This window comes from Narcine bancroftii, chromosome 2 (assembly GCF_036971445.1).
Source record: "Narcine bancroftii isolate sNarBan1 chromosome 2, sNarBan1.hap1, whole genome shotgun sequence".
Lineage (NCBI taxonomy): Eukaryota > Metazoa > Chordata > Chondrichthyes > Torpediniformes > Narcinidae > Narcine > Narcine bancroftii.
In genome coordinates this window covers 20,058,783-20,082,173 of record NC_091470.1, presented here as the reverse complement: position 1 = coordinate 20,082,173, position 23,391 = coordinate 20,058,783, and the positions used below count along the sequence as shown (strand labels likewise).

The 23,391-nt window shown below is 44.0% G+C and overlaps 1 protein-coding gene across 1 annotated transcript in view; it reads left to right on the top strand.

The window, feature by feature from the left end:
• LOC138753253 (poly(A) polymerase type 3-like) overlaps positions 1-10,635 on the top strand; it is an 86,558-nt gene extending 75,923 nt beyond the window's left edge. The window contains exons 25-26 of the transcript XR_011351062.1: positions 6,190-6,277; positions 10,462-10,635. The gene's annotated coding sequence lies outside the window, so the exon portion shown is untranslated. The remainder of the gene's footprint in view (positions 1-6,189; positions 6,278-10,461) is intronic.
• The last annotated feature ends 12,756 nt before the right edge of the window (positions 10,636-23,391 follow it).

Below are 23,391 nucleotides of genomic sequence, written 5' to 3'. Positions count from 1 at the left end.
ATTTTTTTGCTACGGCTAGGGCTATCTTGACAAATCTTTTTTGTGCATCTTCCAAGTCAATTCCAAATTCTTTATTTTTTATGTTACTTAGGAGAAAGATCTCTGGATTCTTTGGTATATTGTTTTCTGTTATTTTATTTAATATCTGATTGAGATCATCCCAAAATTTTTCTACTCTCTCACATGTCCAGATTGCATGAATTGTTGTTCCCCTTTCTTTTTTACATCGAAAACATCTATCAGATACTGTTGGGTCCCATTTATTTAACTTTTGCGGTGTAATGTATAGTCTGCGTAACCAATTATATTGTATCATACGCAGCCTCGTATTTATTGTATTTCTCATTGTTCCAGAGCATAACTTCTCCCATGTTTCCTTTTTTATCTTTATATTTAAATCTTGTTCCCATTTTTGTTTAGTTTTACCATTTGTTTCCTCATTTTCCTTTTCTTGCAGTTTAATATACATATTTTTTATAAATCTTTTGATTAACATTGTATCTGTAATCACATATTCAAGGTTACTTCCCTCTGGTAAACTCAAGTTGCTTCCTAATTTATCTTTCAAGTAGGATCTCAGTTGGTAATATGCCAGCGCTGTATCTCCAGTTATATTGTACTTATCTCTCATTTGTTCAAAGGATAAGAATCTACTTCCTGAAAAACAATTTTCTATTCTTTTAATCCCTTTTTTTTCCCATTTTCTAAAGGCAAGGTTGTCTATTGTAAAAGGGAGTAGCTTATTTTGCGTCAATATTAGTTTTGGTATTTGGTAATTTATTTTATTTCTTTCTACATGAATCTTCTTCCATATATTGAGGAGATGGTGTAATACTGGAGAAGTTCTATGTTGTACCAATTTTTCGTCCCATTTATATAATATGTGTTCAGGTATCTTTTCCCCTATTTTATCTAATTCTAGTCTCGTCCAGTCTGGTTTTTCCCTTGTTTGATAAAAATCTGATAGGTACCTTAATTGTGCGGCTCTATAATAATTTTTGAAGTTTGGCAATTGTAAGCCTCCTTGTTTATACCATTCTGTTAATTTATCTAGTGCTATCCTCGGTTTCCCCCCTCTCCATAAAAATCTCCTTATTATTTTCTTTAACTCTTTGAAGAATTTTTCTGTCAGTTGTATTGGCAATGCCTGAAATAAGTATAGTATCCTTGGAAAAATGTTCATTTTAATACAGTTTATCCTTCCTATCAGTGTTAGTGGTAGCTCTTTCCAATGCTCTAAATCGTCCTGTAATTTTTTCATTAGTGGATTGTAATTGAGTTTATATAATTGGCCTAGATTTTTGTTTATTTGCACACCTAGGTATCTTATTGCCTGCGTTTGCCATCTGAATGGGGATTCCTCCTTAAATTTTGAGAAATCCGCGTTATTCATAGGCATTGCTTCACTTTTATTTACGTTTATCTTGTATCCCGACACTTCTCCATATTCCTTCAATTTCTTATATAGTTCTTTTATTGATAGTTCTGGTTCTGTTAAGTACACTATCACATCATCCGCAAACAGACTGATTTTATATTCCCTGTCTTTTATTTTTATTCCTTTTATATTATTATCTCTTCTTATCGATTCTGCTAGTGGTTCTATAGCTAGCGCAAACAATAATGGTGATAGTGGGCATCCCTGCCGCGTTGACCTGCTTAAGTTAAATTGCTTTGATACATGTCCATTTACTGTCACTTTCGCTAACGGTCCCTTATATAATGCTTTAATCCAATTAATATACTTCTCCGGTAAACTGAATTTTTGCAATACTTTGAACAAGTAATTCCATTCTACTCTGTCGAAGGCCTTCTCTGCGTCTAAAGCAACTGCTACTGCCGGTGCTTTATTTCCTTCTACTGCATGAATTAAGTTAATAAATTTACAAATATTGTCTGTTGTGCGTCTTTTTTTGATAAATCCAGTTTGGTCTAAATTTACCATTTTTGGTACCTGTTCTGCTAATCTGTTCGCTAATAGTTTAGCTATTATCTTATAATCTGTGTTTAGCAGAGATATTGGTCTATATGACGCTGGTGAGAGTGGATCTTTCCCTTGTTTTAGTATCACTGTAATTATTGCTGTTTTACATGAATCTGGTAAGTTTTGTGTCTCATCAATCTGGTTGATTACATCCAGGAGGGGCGGTATTATTAGGTCTTTAAATGTTTTGTAGAATTCTATTGGGAGTCCATCCTCTCCTGGTGTCTTATTATTTGGTAATTTTTTTATTATCTCTTGTATTTCTACTGTTCCAAATGGTTCTGTTAATTTATTTTGTTCCTCTATTTGTAGTTTTGGTAGTTCAATTTTAGTCAAAAATTCATCTATTTTCCCTTCTTTCCCTTCGTTTTCGGTTCGGTATAATTGTTCATAGAATTCTCTGAAGTTTTCCTTAATTTCTTTTGGATTATATGTAATTTGTTTGTCTTTTTTCCTTGTTGCCAATACCATTTTCTTAGTTTGCTCTGTCTTAAGCTGCCATGCTAGGATTTTGTGTGTTTTTTCCCCTAGTTCATAATATTTCTGTTTTGTCTTCATTATATTCTTCTCCACCTTATATGTTTGTAATGTTTCATATTTTATTTTTTTATCCGCCAATTCTCTTCTTTTGGTTGTATCTTCCTTTATTGCTAATTTTTTTTCTATGTTTATTATTTCCCTTTCCAACTGCTCTGTTTCCTGATTATAGTCCTTCTTCATCTTGGTTGCATAACTTATTATTTGCCCTCTAATGAATGCTTTCATTGCGTCCCATAGTATAAACTTATCTTCCACTGATTCCGTATTTACTTCAAAGTACATTTTTAATTGTTTTTCAATAAATTCTCTAAAATCCTGTCTTTTAAGTAGCATGGGGTTTAATCTCCATCTATACATTCTTGGAGGGATGTCTTCTAGCTCTATTGCCAATAACAGGGGTGAGTGGTCCGATAATAGTCTAGCTTTATATTCCGTTTTCCTAACTCTCCCTTGAATGTGGGCTGATAACAGGAATAGGTCTATCCTTGAGTATGTTTTATGTCTAGTCGAGTAGTATGAATATTCCTTTTCTTTTGGGTTTTGTTTCCTCCATATGTCCACAAGTTTCATTTCTTGCATTGATTTAATTATAAATTTGGTTACTTTGTTCTTCCTGTTAATTTTTTTCCCCGTTTTATCCATATTTGGATCCAAATTCAGATTGAAATCCCCTCCTATTAGTATGTTCCCTTGCGTATTAGCTACCTTCAAAAAGATATCTTGCATAAACTTTTGATCTTCTTCGTTAGGTGAATATATATTAAGTAGATTCCAAAGCTCTGAATATATCTGACATTTTATCATAACATATCTCCCTGCTGGATCTATTATTTCCTCTTCTATTTTAAATGGCACATTTTTGCTAATTAATATAGCCACTCCTCTTGCTTTTGAATTATACGATGCTGCTGTTACATGTCCTACCCAATCTCTCTTTAATTTCTTGTGCTCCAATTCAGTTAAGTGTGTTTCTTGGACAAATGCTATATCTATTTTTTCCTTTTTCAGTAAATTTAGTAGTTTCTTCCTTTTAATTTGGTTATGTATTCCATTAATATTTAGAGTCATATAGTTCAGCGTAGCCATTTTATATTTTGTTTATCTTCTCTTTCCGTTTTTCCATCATTACCTTTCCTCCTTTTCCATTTCTGTTTTCTTATTTTCAACTCTTTACCAGACAACATTCCTACAACATCCAACATTTTCCTTATTCTCCTATTTCTATCTTCTTTATCCCCAATCTCCCCTTCCCCTCCTGAGTTGCCCTTTATCCCTTGTCGGACAACCACATCTCCCCTCTCCATTTGGATTTGCGAATCCACTCGCAAGCGTCAACTGATTTTGCAGTGACCGCTCTTTTCCCCCACCCAGCCCCCCCCCAGAAAAGATTTCGCTTTTTATATGTCACAAAGGTCACTCTTTTAATTCCCTCCTTATTCTCTCTATTCCATTACCTTCCCTTATTAATTCTTGTCTATACTCTCTATGTTTTCCTCTAATTACAGATACTTTCACATATGCCCATTGTCTCTATTCACTCTTATACCTCTTTACCCGCATACATATCAATCGTGGTCATTTTTACCCTCCTTACCCGTCTTCATCCCTCAGTCTATTTTTGTCTTTACCCACGTACATATCAATCGTGATGATTTTTGCTCTCATTACCCGTCTTCATCCCTCAGTCTATTTTTGTAATTGTTCTGCAAATTTTCGTGCTTCTTCTGGATCCGAGAATAGTCTGTTTTGTTGTCCTGGAATAAATATTTTCAATACCGCAGGATGCTTCAGTGTAAATTTATATCCTTTCTTCCATAAAATCGCTTTTGCTGCATTGAACTCTTTTCTCTTCTTTAGGAGTTCAAAGCTTATATCTGGATAAATGAAGATTTTTTGCCCTTTATACTCCAGTGGTTTGTTGCCCTCTCTTACTTTTTCCATTGTCTTCTCCAGTACCTTTTCTCTTGTAGTATATCTTAGGAATTTTACTACAATAGATCTTGGTTTTTGTTGTGGTTGTGGTTTAGAGGCCAATGCTCTATGTGCCCTTTCTATTTCCATTTCTTGCTGTAGTTCTGGACATCCTAGGGCCTTAGGGATCCATTCTTTTATAAACTCCCTCATATTCTTGCCTTCTACATCTTCCTTAAGGCCCACTATCTTTATGTTATTTCTTCTGTTATAATTTTCCATTATATCTATTTTTTGGGCTAGTAATTCTTGTGTCTCTTTAGTTTTTTTATTAGATTCCTCCAATTTCTTTTTTAAGTCTTCTACCTCCATTTCTGCTGCTATTGCCCGTTCTTCCATCTTGTCCATTTTTTTCCCCATTTCTGTTAAGGTCATATCCATTTTATTTATTTTCTTTTCTGTGTTGTTTATTCTTCTTCTTAAATCATTGAATTCCTGTGTTTGCCATTCTTTAAATGACTCCATGTATCCTCTAACAAGAGCAAGTATATCCTTTACCTTGCCTTTCCCTTTATCTATTTCACTGTATTCTTCCTCTTCTTCTTCCTCTAGGTTGACCATCTGTTGTTTCTTTGCTGCCCTTTCCTCCTCTTCTTTCTTGTTTCCATTGTCTTTTGTGGTCTCTTCTTGCTGCAGGTGTTCTGCAGCTGTCGTTGCCGGCTGTGGAGATCGACTCCCCAGCTGGTCCCCCCTCCCGTCGGTGTGTTTTTTTTCATGCGCATCGCGCATGCGCGGTTGCGCACTTTTACTCGGCTCTGTGAGCCATTGTTGTAGTTCTCTTTCTACCGACCTGAGGTAGTGGGGTCTTCTCTCCACAGCGGGCCTCTTCGGACAGGTAAGGCCTTCACCTTTTTCCTCCGTTGTCTTCTCTTCCTCTCTTCTTTCCGTTGATTTTGATTTTTCTCCTTTTGTCTCCATCTTCTTTCCACCTTTATACTCACTTTTCTTTAACTTGTATTTCTGTGCCTTTGTATTTTCTCTTGTTTTTCCCGACTTTTCTGGAGAGGGCTGGAGTTCACCGTCCGGCCACTACTCCATCACGTGACTCCTCCCTCAAATTTGCCATTTTCCACAGCCTTCTGCGTTGATGGACACTTGAATTTCCAAAGCAAACTGATGCAAGAGTCGGAATACTTTCCATAGTGCACCTGTAGAAGTTTGACATGCTGAATCTTTTCGGATTTGGGCAATAGGTGTGATATCTATATTTCCAATTTCTTGCATCTGTTTTAAATGACCTTTCATTAAATACTTGGAATCTTTTGACATGAAAGATGAGCAGAAGAACCTTTGGAACGCTTATTTAGTGTGGATATTTTTTTCTTGTGGAGAGGTTGATGGCTGTAACTTTTTTGACTATTACCTTCATTCTTTAAGATGCACAAAATTCATCAAACTATGATCCTTCACTTCAAGGTAAATTAAAGAAACAGCAATCTATTTAGATACATTGCAACCTTTCAGACTTGATGCAAATTCAACAACCCCAAAAATCTGGAAATTTGAAATAATAAAAAAAATCCCCAAAAGATTCATGTCCGGTTGCATCTGTGGAGACAGGAAAGACTGTTAATGACTTAAGTTTAAAAAAAAAATGCTAGAAATGCTCAGCTGGTTGGGTTGGGCAGCATCTGTAGAAAGAAATGGAATTGATGTCTCTGATCAGAAATGAATTAACTGAATTTACTTTTTAGGTTAAACACAATCAGCAGGTCAAACAACATCAGTGAGAAGAAAAATGTTCAACGTTTTGAATCGAAGCTCTCCATCGGGGCTGCACAGGTAGTGTAGTAATCTTTGAACTTCCTAACCTCTCTTCCACCTCTCTAAAGCTAATTCTTCAAGCCCATCTCTTAGAATAGCTTTCGGTCTCCTTGGAGCACAATGTTGCTCCAGTGCCAGCATCCCAGAATCAAATCTAGTACTGTCTGCAAGGAGTTTTGTAGCGTACGCGATCATGGAATGACATGCATACCAAAGACTGATCTATTGCTCTGGCTGTCATGCCTTGGAGCCAATGTCAGGGCCACGTGTCATCAGAGCAACAGCCTCCTTCCCCCCACCCCCCCAGAGTTCCCCATCTTCCCACTGTGCGGAGGTCACCCCCAGGTCAGCGTAGTTGCCAAATTCATCAGCTATTTTGTGGGCCGGTCTGTGTCTCCGTGCACGGGTTGCTACATGACCCCCAGAACTGGTGACCGGGCCATTGTTCAGAGCCTTAGATGGCCTATCCCTGCATCACTAGAGACCGGCTCGTTACAGTCCAGATATGCAGGTTTCAGATGGTCGACAGTAAAAGACTCCTCCTTACCACCAATGTCAAGGATGAAGGTGGAACCATTGTCTTGAATAGGGCCCCTCGTAGGGTCATTGTAAGTGTGGTCTGTGTGCACCCCTTCTTAGGAACACGTACTGACAAGTCTTTAGGTCCTTCGGGAAGCTAAGCTTGGACTGGCCATGTGTTGGGAATTGCTGCGGGACCGAGGACTCCAGTTTTCACTGCAGGTTCTTGAGGGTCACCACATTGTCTTCCATACATTGATCGGGCGCCAAGAGCTCCCCAGGGATGATTTAAAGTTGTGCCGTAGACCATTTCTGCCGTTGAGGCATTGAAGTCCTCATTCAGTGCAGTATGAATTCCCAGCAGAACCCTAGGCAGTTCGTCCACCCAGTCTCAACCCTTGAGCCAGGCCATCAAGGCAGTTGCCTGTGGAAGTGCTCCACCAACCAGTTGGCCTGTGGGTGATACACCATGGTATAGTGGAGCTGCATCCCCAGAAAGTTGGCCAGTGCCACCCGGAGGGTGAATTGTGCCCCCTGTCTAAGGTGAGGTGCTTCAGGACCCTGCATCGGGACACCCACATATCAATGAGTGCCTTGGCACAGGTTTCTGTGGTGGTATCAGCCAATGGTACCACCACCAGCCAACTCATGGAATGGTCCATCATGGTCAAGAGGTATTTCACCCCATGGGAAATCTGTAACGGCCCCACTAAGTCAATGCACACATGACTGAACCTGCACCGCACCGGCTCAAAAGTCTGTGTAGCCTGCACTTTGGAAGTCTGACTTGTTTATGGAGGCCATGGCAGACAAACCATTTGGCCACCATTTTGAGTGCACCAGGTTGTGGATGGCCTTGAAAACTTGGTGCCTCCATGCAGCTGGGATGATGGGGCAGGGCTGCCAGTAGAGACATTGCACAGCAGTGTCAGGTTACCTGGGCCAACCAGGACATCCTTTGTCCTGAGACCAGAGATGGCTGTCCTGTAAGTAGGGATCTCAGTGTCCCAGTGCTGCTCTTTGGCGAGGGCCACATAAGTGACCCCTTGGGACAGGGCGTGTATCGATTCGACAACGGGGCAGGACAGAGCGTCGCCTACCACATTATTTTTCCCTGCGATATGTTGAATGACTGTGGTAAACTCGGATATATAGGACAAGTGTTTCTGTTGTTTGGCTGACCACAGGTCCAATACCTTGTGGAAGGTGAAAGTTGGTTGCTTGTGGTCAGTGAATATCCTGAATTGCCAGCCTTCCAATAAGAAACAGAAATGTCTCACCACCAGGTACAGTGCTAACAGCTTCTGATAGAAATTGCTGCATTTGAGTTTTGGGAAGCAAAGGTGCCTGCTGATAAAGACAAGGGGTTGGCCCTGGCTGTCGATGAGTTGTTCCAGCACGCCCCCTACCACTGTGCTGGAGGTGTCTGGAGTGGACCAGGAGGATGGTGTTGGCCAGTGCATCTTTGGCATTCTGGAACACCCTGGAGGACTCTGTCCCAAGCAATGTCTTTTGCATGATGCGTGTCACTGCTGGTATGAATCTGTGGTAAAAGTTTATCCTACTGGCAAATTCCTGCAGCCCTTTTTGCCATGCGTGGCTTAGTAAAATTGCCAGAGAGCCTCAACCTTCTCAGGGAGGGGTGCAGCCCTGTAGCTGTTAATCCTTTGTCCCAGGAAATTGATGGTATCCAGACCAAACTAGCACTTAGCAGGGTTGATGGTTAGCCTGAACTCACTCAGATGGGTGCAGAGTAGTCTCAGGTAGGTGGCATGGTCCTTGTGGCTGGCAATGAGGATGTCATCCAAATGGGAGGTCCCAGCCCACTGCATCCATCAGCTTCTGAAAAGTTTGTGCCGTGTTCTTTAGACCAAACAAACCAAAGAGGGTTATGATTGCAGCCTTGGGACGTCCTGGGGTGAACTTGGTTTTCCCAGATGAGGTCCACCTTGAAGAAAACCTGTGCAGGTTGGCAGAAAAGTCTTGGATGTGTGGCACGGGATATCTGTCGGGCATGGTGGCCTCATTGAGGCAGTGGTCGTCCCTGCATGGTCTCCAACTCCCTGCCAATTTGAGCACCATGTGGAAGGGAGAGAGACTCAGGGACTGTTGGAGTGCTACATAATCCCTAGCTCCTCCATTTTTTAATCTTCGCATGGGTGAGTTTTTCGGACAGGAGTCAGCATGCCCTGGCGTGGAGCTGGGGGGCCCCGCAGTCAATATGTGGTGCCTTACCCAATACTTTGGCTCGGCCGTAGAGAACTGTGGTGATGCTATTAAAGGAAACTCCGCCAGGATGCAGGCAAATTCATTGTCCGAAAGTGTTATTGAGTCTAGATGGGGGACGGGTCACCTGGCTTCCCCCAGAGGCAGAGTTTGAAAGGTTTTGGCGTGCACCAAGAACCATCCCTTGAGGTGGACCAGCAAGCAATGGCCCTGAAGGAAGTCGGCCCCCAGGAGTGGTTGCACCACTGCCGCGAGGGTGAAGGTCTGTGTAAAGAAGCTGTTGCCAAAACGAAGGGGGATGATGCGGGTCCTGAAAGTCTGAATTCAGGAGCTGTTGGCTGCCCTCAATGCTGGCCCCTGCTTGCCACTAAAGGTGTCGAGGCCTGCAGGGGTAGGACACTTATCTTGTTTACCAGGAAACGCCTGCTCGACAGTGAGTCCCAGACATAGAGGCCAACCCCCACAATCATCAACAATGGTTGGCCAAGGCACTTACTAAAAACCCGCAGAGTGGGGGGCATTGACCGGCCCATGCACCCCATTGCTGGTGGTTATTGCATAGCTGTCCCGAGGTGTTTACTTGCCTCTCCTCTGGCCTTGGTCTCACCAGGGGTTGTTTGTGGGGCTTGCTGATGTGGTCTATGACAGCGCTGGTGTCCTTCTGTGCTCTCCAGAGCATGTCCACCCAGACAGTGAACCTTCAAGGGTCACTGAAGTCCTCATCTGTGAGCAAGAGCCATATATCCTTGGGCAGCTGCTCCAGAAAGATCTGCTCAAAGAGTAGGCAAGGCTTGTGGCCCTCAGTTAAAGTGAACATCTCGCTCATTAGGGCAGACGGGTCCCTGTCCCCAATACGTCTGTAAGCCGCAATCAGGTGGCGCACTCGTGCTGGGAAAGCCTGAAAGTGGGAGTTATTAGCTCTCTGAGGGCCGTGTATTTGCCTTTTTCTGGACCCTTGCCACTGTGTCCTGAAAGAGGGCACTCACAACGTAGAAGTAGCATGTGTCGTCGGCGGTGATACGGAGAAGCTGGAACTGAGCCTCAGCCTGCTCAAACTGCATGTGTGGCTGCAACAACAAGAACTTTGGTAGCCTGAGAGAGACCGCATGGATGGTCTCTGGCTCTGTTTGATTTGGCATCTTCAGGTCCAACTGCTGGTTGGACCTGTTGGGGTCACCAATGTAGCTTACACACTACACAAGCATGGAGAAGAAGGACACGCACACTAAAGCCTTGGAAAACGAGACTGGTTTATTGCTCTGTGTCGTCCCACTTATATGGGCCCCTGGCGCTGACATTGGGGCCCCACCTTATTGGAGCACTGGGAATCAATAAATGGGTAGAAGATTAGGGCAACTGTCGCTGAGGCTGTGATCATGTCGAATAGTAGAGCAGGTTTTAAGGATCAAATGTCTCCTGTTCCTATTTCTTGAAGTTTTTCTTTTGCATAATTCTAGTTGCCGCATTACATGGAGGATCTGGCGGTTTTGGAGAGGTTACAGAAGATATTTACCAAGATGTTGCCCAGATTAGAGGACACGAGTGATGGGGACGGATTGGACAAACTTGGGTTGTTTTCTCTGGAGCGTCAGAGACCTGATAGAAGTTCATAATACAAAGCAGTAAAAATTGGTGGACAGTCAGAATTTTTTCTCCCAGGGTTTTAAAAGAAAAGTCACATGCGAGAGGATGTGCATTTAAGGTGAGTGTTCGGGGTTGAGGGGGTTGGGTGGAGGGGCTATTTTTTGTGATAGGTGCCAGGAAGGGGCTGCCAGGTATCATAGCTTATCGATGGATACATGAATATGGAGGGGAGAGAGTGATATGTATTGTGCCACACCACAGAGATTTAGTTTAATTTGGATATCATTGTCAATGCAGAGACATTGTGGGGTGAAGGGCCTTTTCCTGTGCTCTCCTGTTCTGCTTTTGGGTAATGTCAGTGGAGAGCTGATTAACAGAGAGGAGAGTGGTGTTGAGATCAAACCAGCCGTGGAGGCTCAAAGGACACCATAGCTGCCTACTCTAATTTCCACGATCTTGGATGAAATGACTAGTCTCATCATCCTCGTGGGTTAAACTCTTGTGAACACTGGCAGCATTTGGCCACAGATCATGGAACAGCAGGATCATGGTTCCTGGCACAGCGTTCAAATTTCAAGAAATGCATTTTTTTAAAAATCTATAAAAATGTCTTGTGCATCTCCTGTTCTTAAGTTATTTACAAAGGCAGCCAAATGGCAAACTTTCAATCCAATTTCAGTCGTTAAATAATTGAAGTAAGTGTGGGAAATCTGATGGGAAAATCCTATAAAATAGGAGTGAGAGAAGACCATTGAGTCCTTTGAGCCTGGACCACCATTCGGTCTGATCAATGGCTGATCGTGCACCTTCAGTACCCTGTTTCTGCTTTCCACACCCCCCAATCCCAATAGGGCCACATCCAGCTCCCATTTGAATGTATCCACTGAAACGTGCGGTAGAGAGTTCCTTGTGGTTGTGGTTTAAAGGCCAATGCTCTATGTGCCCTTTCTATTTCCATTTCTTGCTGTAGTTCTGGACATCCTAGGATCCTGGGGATCCAATCTTTTATAAACTCTCTCATATTCTTGCCTTCTTCATCTTCTTTAAGGCCCACTATCTTTATGTTATTTCTTCTGTTATAATTTTCCATTATATCTATTTTCTGAGCTAACAGTTCTTGTGTCTCTTTAACTTTTTTATTAGATTCCTCTAATTTCTTTTTTAAGTCCTCTACCTCCATTTCTACTGCTGCTTCTCGTTCTTCCACCTTGTCCATTCTCTTTCCCATTTCTGTTAAGGTCTTATCTATTTTATTCACTTTCTCTTCTGTGTTGTTTATTCTTCTTCTTAAATCACTAAATTCTTGTGCTTGCCATTCTTTAAATGAATCCATGTATTCTTTAATAAGAGAAAGTATATCCATTGTCTTGCCTTTCCCTTCATCTATTTCACTGTATTCTTCCTCTTCTTCTTCCTCTGGGTTGGCCATCTGTTGTTTCTTAGTTGTCCTTTTCTTCTCTTCTTTCTTGTTTTCGTTGTCTTCTATATTCTCCTCTTGCTGCAGGTGTTCTGCAGCTGTCGTTGCCGGCTGTGGAGATCGACTCCCCAGCTGGTCACCCCTCCCGTCGGTGTGTTTTTTTGCATGCGCATCGCGCATTCACGAGGAGTCACCCATGCGCGGTTGCGCACTTTTACTCGGCTCAGCGAGCCATTGTTGTAGTCCACTTTCTACCGACCTGAGGGAGCGGGTTTCTCTCTCCACCGCGGGCCTCTTCGAACAGGTAAGGCCTTCTCCTTCTTCTTCCGTTGTCTTCTCTTCCTCTCTTACCGTCGGTTCCAATTTTTCTTTTTTCGTCGCCATCTTCTTTCCACCTTTATACTCACTTTACTTTAATTTTTATTTTTGTGCCTTTGTGTTTTCCTTTATTTTTTTCGACTTTTCTGGAGAGGGCTGGAGTTCACCGTCCAGCCACTACTCCATCACGTGACTCCTCCTTCCGGTATAGAGTTCCTCAATTGGTTCTCCTCCTATCAATCCTAATCCTTGAACTGTAACCTCCTTGTTTTGGACTTTCCCAGCATCCTTCAGGAGGGTGAATCTTAGCAGGAAATGCTGCTGAATCAAAGTGAGAGTCCTGGGTTCAATCCTGACCTCTGGCATGGTCAGTGTGCAGAGTTTTCTCCAGCTTTTCTCCAACTTCCCAAAGATGAGGGTGTAAGTAGGTTAGCTGGCCATTGTAAATTGCCCCTTAGACTGTATTTTTTTAAAACTTAGACAGAGAACATGGTAATGAGCCCATGCCATCTAATTAACCTACAACCCCAGGTACTTTTTGAACGGTGGGAGGAGATTCACTCCAACACGGGGAGAGCAAAGAAAATCCTGAAAGTGTGGGTTTCGAAGCCTGGCCTCAATTGTTGGCGCTGTAACACCATTGTGCTAACCACGCCGCCCCAGAAAGAAACCAACGGAATTAACAGAGGATGGTGTACGTGAGAGATGGAACTTAGGAGGAGTTGAGAAAATGCGAGAATCGGATTAAATGGTTGCTTTATGATCGGTGTGGCCTGTTTCCATGCTTTACGAGTGACTCCAGAGTAGTGGTTCTCAACCTTTCTCTTTCCATTAGCATACCATCTGAAGTAATCCCTTACTAACTATGGCATCCTTTGACATAGATGCTCTGTAGTTAGTAAGGGATTACTTCAGGTGGTATGGGGTGGGGTGGAGAAGGCTGAGAACCACTGCTCTAGAACCATAGAACACTACGTCACAGACACAGTCACTCTGGCCCATCTTCTATTTTGCCTGCCTGCGCCTGGATCATAGCCCTCCATACCTCTCCCAATCCATGCATTCCACACTCTCTGTGAATAAGTTCCAAGTAAGCATCTCACCTTTCACCTTTAATCCATGTCCCTCAAGCAAGAAAAGCCTGCTTGCATTTACACTGTCTATACCCCTCATAATTATGTATACCTGGGTCATTCTCTGACACTCCAGGGAATAAAATCTGACCTTTCCCTGTAACTCAGATCCTCAAGTCCTGGCAACCTCCCTGTAAATCTTCTGTGCACTCTTTCAATCTTTTCATGGAGTTAGGTGTCCAAAGCTGCATACTGTACTCCAAATAGGGCCTCACTGATGTCTTGCCCAACTTCACCTTAACATCTGAACTCCTATACTCAATATTTACCAAAAGCTAATTTTAGAGCAACTTTTGTATCCAGGGCTTAGTCTTGCAAATAAAAGAAGCTACCGTAAACCATGATTTGTTGCCATGGCACGAGCTGTTTTGTGCTTTGCAGCAACAATCACCAACATCGAAGTACTCGAGATGGCAGAGGCCGACAGCATCGAATCCACGCTGCTGAAGATCCAACTGTGCTGGGTAGGTCACGTCTCCAGAATGGAGGACCATCGCCTTCCCAAGATCGTGTTATATGGCGAGCTGTCCACTGGCCCTCCGAGACAGAGGTGCACCAAAGAAGAGGTACAAGGACTGCCTAAAGAAATCTCTTGGTGCCTGCCCCATTGACCACCGCCAGTGGGCTGATCTCGCCTCAAACCGTACATCTTGGCGCCTCACAGTTCGGCGGGCAGCAACCTCCTTTGAAGAAGACTGCAGAGCCCACCTCACTGACAAAAGACAAAGGAGGAAAAACCCAACACCCAACCCCAACCCACCAATTTTCCCTTGCAACCGCTGCAACTGTGTCTGCCTCTCCCGCATCAGACTTGTCAGCCACAAACGAGCCTGCAGCTGACATGGACATTACCCCTCCATAAATCTTTGTCCGTGAAGCCAAGTCAAAGAAAGAAGGAACTCGTTTATATAGTTCAGAGTGATCACAAGACTTTAGTCTTAAATAGCAATACTATGAGCTGGACCTTATCACATCAGATCATCATCAAGTAAATTTGGAACCAAGGAAGAATTTTTTTCATGTAACATAAGAGTTCTCTCCTCTCTGAATTATGTAATAGGATCTTTATCGTTCACACGAGGGTCCTGTGGAGCAGATGGATCTTGTTTTTTAATGTCCCAACTAGGCATCAGTATGAAACTGCTGGACAAGAATTTTTGTAATGTTTCATCTCACACGACAGGAGACGTAATGGTCACCAGTCTGCCTGCGGATTGTGTTCAAACCCTGCCTTGAACTCAAACCCACAACCTAATCAAAAGCACACGCACTTGTTTCGCAGGATCAAAGCCCTGCTGTGGGTCAGTGAGGGGCTCAGCGATGTTGATAAAAAGCAGCAGTTTCCTTATAACAGATATTGTTTGTTGTCTTGACTCTCAGTGGTGGAGGGGTGGTGGAGCCACTGCTCTTAAATTAGAACAGTCTGGAATGTCTCGGAGGGCTCGTTGGTCTTAAGAGATCAAAGCCCAACCAAATTCTGCCACAGGCACCACCTCACCCAAACCTGAGATCAGGAACAACCTCTGGCGTTGCTCATTTTTCCTATGAGAGTGCATTCTACTTAATGAATGCTGTGGTCTCATTGTCCAGTCAGCAATCTATCCATTGCAAAGGTTGTACATAAATAAGAGGGGAGGGTAAAGGGTCAAATCATTGCGTAATATATCAGAGAATTCATTGGGAATCTCCTCTAATGCATTCTCTCTCGATCTTGCTAAAGCAAAAACTATGATGTGTTTCTGGATTGCAGAATTCCTCCCATATCTCCTAAAATTCCTTGCATTTCCTAATCCACGTTCTTAGAATCCTAGAACTGTATTGATTTCTGAAGCACGGGTGTTTTTTTTTAAATGAAGATTTGAGAAAGAGACGTGAACTTAAATCCCATCATAGATGTGGTTAATTACATACATTCTGAAATTAGTCATAATCTCAGCATTAGGTGAATACAGAAACTACCACTTTGTATTTAAAAAAAATTTGAATAGCAAGAGTCAGAATATAGAAGGATGATAGAGGGACAAATGGCTTAATGCCAGGACAACAACTCTACCTCTAAGGAGCCAGTCATAGGCTTCCAGAGGAGGGGTAGGACTTGCTCCCCTCTCTACATCAATTATTAAAGACAGCTTTAAGTCCTAGGAGTGAACATTTTCAGTGATTTGTCCTGGTCCAGCCATGTCAATGCAATGGCCAGGAAAGCGACCAGCGCCTTTACTCCTTGGATTATAGAAATTGGCCATATCTCCTATGTCCCTAAACAACCCGTGCAGTGGCACCATCGAGAACATCCCGTCGGGGTGCATGGTGTGCGAACTGCTTCACCCCAAAATGCAAGAAACTGCAGAGGGTTGTGAACGTGACATAGTCCATCACACATAAACCCCCCTCCTCTCCATCAATTCCATCTATACTTCCTGCTGCCTTGACTAGAATATAAAAGCAATCATGTAATGCTGAAGCTTTGCTCAGACCACTTTGGAGTGTTGTGAGCAATTTGGGGCCTCGTATCTAAGGAAGGGTTTGCTGGTTTTGGAAAAGGTCCAGAGGAGATGGAAGGATTAATATATAAGAAGTGTTTGTTGATTCTGGGCCTGTACTTGCTGGAGTCTAGAAGGATGAGGGGGGAATTTTATCAAAACATGGTTAATATTGAAAGGGCTAGATAGAGTGGATGTTGAGATGTTTCCAGTGGTGAGTCTAGGACCAGATGGCACAGCCTCAGAATGAAAGGACCTCCCTTTTGTAGATACAAGGAGAAATTCCTCAGCCAGATGGTGGTGAATCTGTGGAATTTGTTGCTACAGATAGCTGTGGTGGCAAAGTCATGGGTATGTTTAAAGCAGAAGTTGGTAGGTTCTTGGTTGGAAAGGGTGTCAAAGGTTATGGGGAGAGGGCAGAAGAATAGGGTTGAAAGGAAACATACATCAGCCACAATTTGAACGGTGGAGCAGAAGCCTATTTCTGCTTCTAACTGTTATGGTCTAAAAGCATCCAACATTTTAAAAGGCTCATCCCATTCCAGCCATACTTTCCTCAGGACAAAGGTTCACTCACCACCAGATTTCTTTCCTGCCATTATCAGAATTAACCTCACACTGGTAACATTATGTTGCCTTTGTTCTGTACCAGCTAATCTCTCTCTGTTGCTCTGCATTCCTGTACTCTGTGTTACCTGCTGTTCTTTGTATGGGATGCTGAGCTGAACTGCTTGCAAAACAAACTTTCTCGCTGCACCTTGGTATGTATGATAGTAAACCTGAAGTTGGTAAACTTGTACTTGAATGTCACACAGGGGAGAAAAAAGCTGCCATTCTTTCCAAGTTCAGTCTAATAGGACTTCACATTCAAGCATTTTCACTGTCTTCAGAAATGGTCAGACCATTCAGTTCAAAGGCATGAAACCATCAATTCTACCCTGGCCCATTTTATACTCTTCTCGCCACCAAGTTCTCCCCAGATCCTACTACCCACCTACGTACAATTAAACTGCTAACCTGCGGCCCGCAAGCAGATAGACCCCTGGTCGTTGGAGCGGAGGCACCAGCTCGACTAGCTCTGCCACCCAAAGAGATCTCTGCAGACTGTTGGTCTATCCCTCATTATTATTGAAGAATAAAGCACACACTGCGGCTGCATTGGAACATCACCCCCCACTTTCAGTGGGCCAAGATCGTACAGAAAGAAGGGGCTCCACAGAAGATTGGAATGAGGCTACCTTCACTGTTGACAATGGTGTGCAGGGATAACAAAACAAATGTTAGCGAGTTAATTAAAGTTAGTGATGGTAAGTGGTTGTTCTTGTTAAATAAAGTCATATGGATAACCCACAGAGTTTCACTCCACAAGTCCAAAATTAAATAGCATCTGTTTTTTATTTAAAACGTCCAGCACCAGACATCAGGCAGGAATCCAGCCTTGTGCTAAAAGTGCATGTTAAAAACACTCTTCATCTGTCATTTTTTGTGAGCGTAAAGAAAAAATCATTCTTCCATCAACCGACATTCATTTGTTCACCTAAATGTATTTATATATCCTTGAGTACGTGCAAGTTTGCTGATATAAGTGTGTAAATGCAAGCGTTTGCGTGTGTCCCTGTGTATGGAAACTGCCCAGGCTCCCCAGCTGAAAATGTTTTGCAAGCACTTGCATATAATTGAAAACTTTCCTAGTTTCCTTCCCTCATCTGTTTGCTAATAAGTGTTTCAAAACATTCAAAAATGGAATGAGTCCTATACTGCCAATCCGGTTTTCATGTTAATCCCTCTAAACCACTTTCAGCTTTTCAACTGGCAGGAGAGGTGTCCAAAAATCGTTCTGCCAAGCATTTATCTGACTATGATATGGACCTGGGGAGAGAACCACTTATGGATTAATGTATGGAGTGGCCGATTTTCCTTGGCGTTTGAGACAACAGTTAGCGCAACACTCACAGCGCCAGCGTTCAGGGTTCAAATCCGGCGCTGTCTGTTAGAGGTTTGTACGATATCCCCGTGACTGCATGGGTTTCCTCCAGGTGCTCCAGTTTCCTCCCTCTCTTCAGAATGTACCGGGGGTGTGTGCCAATTGGGCGTAATTAGGTGGCGTTGGCCGCAAGGGCCCGTAACCGTGCCGTATGTCTAATTTTAAAATAATTTGAAAACTCTGCACCCTGCAAGATACAGGGAGAAATGTCTGTGGCTGGTGGCTGCACATGACTTGCTTTCCCTGGTGTGAAGGAGGCTGAGGGGTGACCCGAAAGAAATATAAAGATTCTGAGAAGCATTGACAGAGTAAGGGTGTCAAAAACATAAGGTTTTAAGGTGAGAGGAAGCATTTTTTTAAAAGTATGAGAGGGGAAAGTTTTATTTTACACAGGAGCAGCTGGTATCCTGAACACACTGCCAGAGGTAGTGGTGCAGTTGTAGTCGGCCCACCGTCTCTATGCCGACCATTGTACTATCCCACGACCCATTATGCTCTGCTCATTCAAGTACCTGTAATACTGCCTCTTAAATATTGCGACTGTCCCTGCTTCCACCACCTTCCCAGATCCCAACTCCTCTTTGTGTTGGGGAAAAATGCCTGTAAGACCTTCTCTCCTTCACCTTGGTCTCCAGTTTTAGGCACCCCTAGCATGGACCTCCCATATCTGCACCTCCCATAATCACATGCACCTCTATCATGTCCATCAGCCACCTTTGCTCCGCAGTCTGTTAAATCAGATTCAATTTCTACTTCTGAGAGGCATTCTCAACAGGGGCTATGCACATTTAAGGGGGGGGGGGGAGGGCGGCCATGGACTGAAATCATAATTTTTTTTGGTTTCTTATGTAGTTGGTAGGAGAGAAATATGGAAGAAACTAAACTTGACCTGCTTCACAGGGAATGGGACGCATAAGCTTTAAGAAGAAGTCCTAAGGGGACCATAGCTAAAATAAAACTTGAGAATGGCTGATTTAGGCAGATACTTGGCAAGGGCTGAAGGGGCTTGTTTCCGAAGTGTTCTATGGTTCTAAAGTGGGCACGTGGGATTAGTCCGGGTTATCCTGATGGGTCATTGAGCCATTTTCTGTGCAATCCCATTCGATGACCCAATGGCTAAATCTGTGAGGAAAAAATGTCCCCAGGTAAAGGGAGATTGAGTCATCTGGGACATTATTCATTGGAGCGTGGAAGGTTGAGAGGGTTTTTGATAGAAGTATTTAAAATTATGAAGGGAATAGGTAGAGTAGGTGTCAATAGGCTCTTTCCCCTGAGGGTAGAGGAGATTGGAACAAGGGGTCATAAGTTGAGGGTTAGGGGGCAAAACTTTAGGAATAACATAAGAGGAAGAGGTAGTTGCGGCAGGGTCAATTCTGTAATTTAAGAGGAGGTTAGATGAGTACATGGATGTGAAGGGGTTGGAGGGTTATGGTCAGGGTGTGGGTAGGTGGAACTAGTGGAGTTTCACGTAAATTGGTGTAGACTAGATTGGCCGATTATGGCCTGTTTCCGTCCTGTAAATTGTTATATGTCGATTGCTCAACAGAGGTTGGATGACGCAAGGGAGGCAGCCTGACCGTATTCCCTGGTACTGATAACAATGAGCCTAGGCTTAATATCTCTGTGGGAGATAAGTGTTCCCAGCCTAGGTTCACAGGCGAAACATTGATTGTTGTGTTCTGTTTGCATAACCGGATTCATATGAAGGCAGCAGTTCTCTCCAAAGTTTTCAAAGGAATTTCAGGATCTTGACATGTGCCAGCTTGCTTGCTTGCTGTGATGGTCAAATTAATTTACTCCAGTCTTCTTTGTTCTCTCACAGTTCTTTAGTGGAACCAGATGTTTACGTATCAGCGCAGCCATTAGAGAAAATTAACCTGCTTCAAGTGCTCAACAGCAGGCCGAGCACATGGCAACTCAGAGGTTTGGGGGAATCATTCTGTCCCCATTTCTTGCCCTTCACGCCAGGGAGGAGGGGAAGGATATGCTAAATGATATCTCCTGGATTCTAACAGATAGAGGCCGGTTTCTGACACAGCTGGCAGTGATCACTTCAAAGGATCCTCTCACTGAGAGTGCCATTTCAAACTCTCTGTTCCTCACAGAGTTAGTCACAGAACAGCTGTTTTTAAAAAAAAAAAAGCTTCGTTTTCCACAAGACCAGTCTGTGCAATATACATAATTCCGGGCGTCCATCAGGTTGAAGGTTCCTTTTATTGTCACTTAATACATGATGTACTTCAAATTTTACCTGCCATAAGGCAAACAAAGAGTCGCTGTTAGCATTGCCCGGTGCCCCTGGCAATAGGAAAAGGGAAGCAAAAGAGAGTCCCTTCAGTCACCGAGTGTTCATGGATTTGCCTTCAGTGATCCTGGAGCTGCTGTGTTACTGTTAGTGCTGTCTAATACGAATGTATGGGCTGGCCCACCCCTGTACCTCTGACTGCTCCCCTCAGAATTCCCATAAAGGCTGTTACGCCCAAACCCCCTCCCTCTGTACTGGCCTTGGAACCGGACCAACAACACATGCTTGGGGTTTATGGCGATTAAAGTCTTGACGCGAGTTATTGATATCATTATCGGCAACCCGAGCTCCAGATCCAATCAGAAATCCTTCAGGGCCCGAGGCCCTTTGGGAGCCGCTCTTGAACCCCAGCTGCGATACCTGGTTCTCATGAACCAGCTTCCAACAGCCAGTGCAGGTCCCCTAACCGCAAGTCGCCAGCAGTTGGTGGGGGACCCTCAGCTGCTGAACCATTCACTGGTTTGGTGCATCTGCTTCTCACTCTCAATGGGAGGGGGGGTGGTGGGGGGGGTGTTCTCCCCGTTTTGGTGCCCTGTGCTGACCCACTGCACCCCCCAGATCTGCAACCTCTCGTGGCTGTTGCCAAGCACGGGCCTCGCGGTTGCAGCATTTTACATACAAGCACAGCCTGTAAGGGGCCACTGGCGTTAGTACCAGGCAACGCTGTCTGCTCTCCCAAGTCCACACCAGCGACAGTTCTGCCATTACGGCAGCTCCATTTTTTTTTCCATTGAGTTTTGATGGACTTCCACGGGTTCAATGAGCACAGCTACATCTTCCAGCTCGAGGGACACAGGTTCAGTCCTCTTCTCGGTCGCACTCTGTGTGGAGTTTGCACGGTCTCCCTGTGGCAGGTTGCTCTGCTTTCCTCCCAGCGCAAGGGCTTTTTAATTAGAAAATGAGGCTCGATAGATGAATTGGCTGCTGGTGGATGGTGGAATCCAGAGGGAATAAATGATTTTGAGGAGGAATATGTGGCAGAGGAAATTTGAAACGTACAAAATGGGTCCAGGAGAAGGCCATTTAGCCCTTTGAGTCTGCACTAACATTCAATACAATCATGACAGATCATTTGACTCAGTCTATATGTCTGCTATATGTCCATATTGTCTTGATCCCTTTGGTCAGAAGAGCCACATCCACCTCCCTGTATGTTCAATGAGTGGGAAGGATTATTCTCTGTGAGCTGGCATGGATTTGATGGGCAAAATGGCATCCCTTCTATGTCACAAAGAACCCAGGCTACTCCAGAACTATCTCATTAACTCAAAACCACAATCCCTAGGAAGTCGATCGCATGAGGTGTAGGGAAATACAATCTAATGTCCCTCTAGGTTGCACACCATGTGGATTTGGAAATGTATTATTTCTGGAAATCCCTATTTTACAGCACTGCTCAAACACTTTCACCTCCTTCTGCAGTGGGTCAAGGAGGCGAGGGGCCAGTACCTTCTCAAGATCAGTTAAGGAATGGCAATTAAAAACCAGCCTTGTCACATCCTGCGCGTAATAAAAACAAACTCTGAATAATGGGAATAGAAAACCAAACCGGGTTGAAGTCAAGACAGACTGGATTGGAACAATATGGTAAAGGCAGCCTGAGCTAGACATTTGAGCTGAAGTTCTGGGAAGGAATTTTGAGTAGGGCTTTCCCTTTGGAATGAGGTGTGTGAAACATGAAAGTCTGCAGATGCTGTGAATGTTGTCGAAACACAGAAATGCTGGAGGATCTCGTAGTGTCCACAGGAGGTAGCTCTACGGGTCAGGCCCGGAACGTCGGTTGTATATCTTTACTTCTTATGGATGCTGCATGGGTGACTGAGTTCCTCCAGCATTTACTGTGAGAATGGGGTGCGTGGAGGGGCAAACTGAAGGGGCTTTCCCTTCTCCTCGCTACCTTGTTGTGTCTGACAATTGCTGATGCCCTTGGGCACGTCTGAATGGAAGATTCTTGATTGACAGCTCCCGCAAGACTGATCAGAGGAATTAATCATGCGGGCTCAGAGCTGTTGCGCTCTGTTAATGACCAGCAGCCTAGCGGAGGCCAAAGCTGGAACAGATTGAAGGGATTAGTTCAGCTTTCCTTTCTCCAGGTAGTGGATGACCCCAGCAGCAGGAAAAGGGCACAGGGCTGAAATCTCATCCCGCCTCCAGCTCTCCTCAACATACACAGCTCACCATCATACAATTTTTCTAGCCTGGAGTTACTTTGTGCAATTCATAATCCATAACCCTTCTGTATCAGGGAACCCATGTGATAAGAAAACTTCTGGCGCCTCCTTTGTGTCTGAGTGCTTGCTCCTGTCCCACTGAACTAGTTTCATCACACCTTGACTCTATCCTTTCTCCCCGATCCAGTCCCTCCCCACCTACATCTGTGACACCTCCATGTCCCCCTTCTCCTCAATGACTTCAGATTCCCTGAACCAGACCACCTCATCTTCACGATGGATGTCCAATCCCTTTATACCTTTATTCCCCCCCCCCCCCCCACGCCCACACACAGAAGGCCTGAAAGCTCTTTGCCTCTTCCTGGACCGAAGACCCAACCAGTCACCCTCTACCACCACCCTCCTCTGCCTGGCAGAACTTGTCCTCACCCTCAATAATACTCCTCCAACTCATCCCTCTTCCTCCAAACTAAAGGAGTAACCCTGGGAACCCGCATGGGTCCCACCTGTGCCTGCCTGTTTGTAGGCTTTATGGAGTAATCCATGCTGCAAGCCTACACAGACAAGACCCCCCCAACTTTTCTTCTGGTATATCAACGACTACATCAGGGCTGCCTCATGCACCCACAATGAGCTTGTCAACTTCTTCCATTTTGCAGCCAACTTCCACCCCGATCTCAAACTCACCTGGTCCATCTCTGATGACACTCTTCCCTTCCTGGATTTCTGTCTCCAACTCAGGAGACAAACTTTCCACTGACATATACTACAAACTCTCTAACTCCCACAACTACCTGGACTACACTTCCTCACACCATGTCCCCTGAAAAAATTCCATTGCCTTCTCTCAATCCCTCCATCTCCACTGCATCTATTCCCAAGATGAGGTCTTCTGGTCCAGATCTTCTGAAATGTCTGTCTTCTTCCACAGACATGGCTTCCTCTCCACCACCATCAACTCAGCCCTCACCCACATCTCCTCCATTTGCCACTCA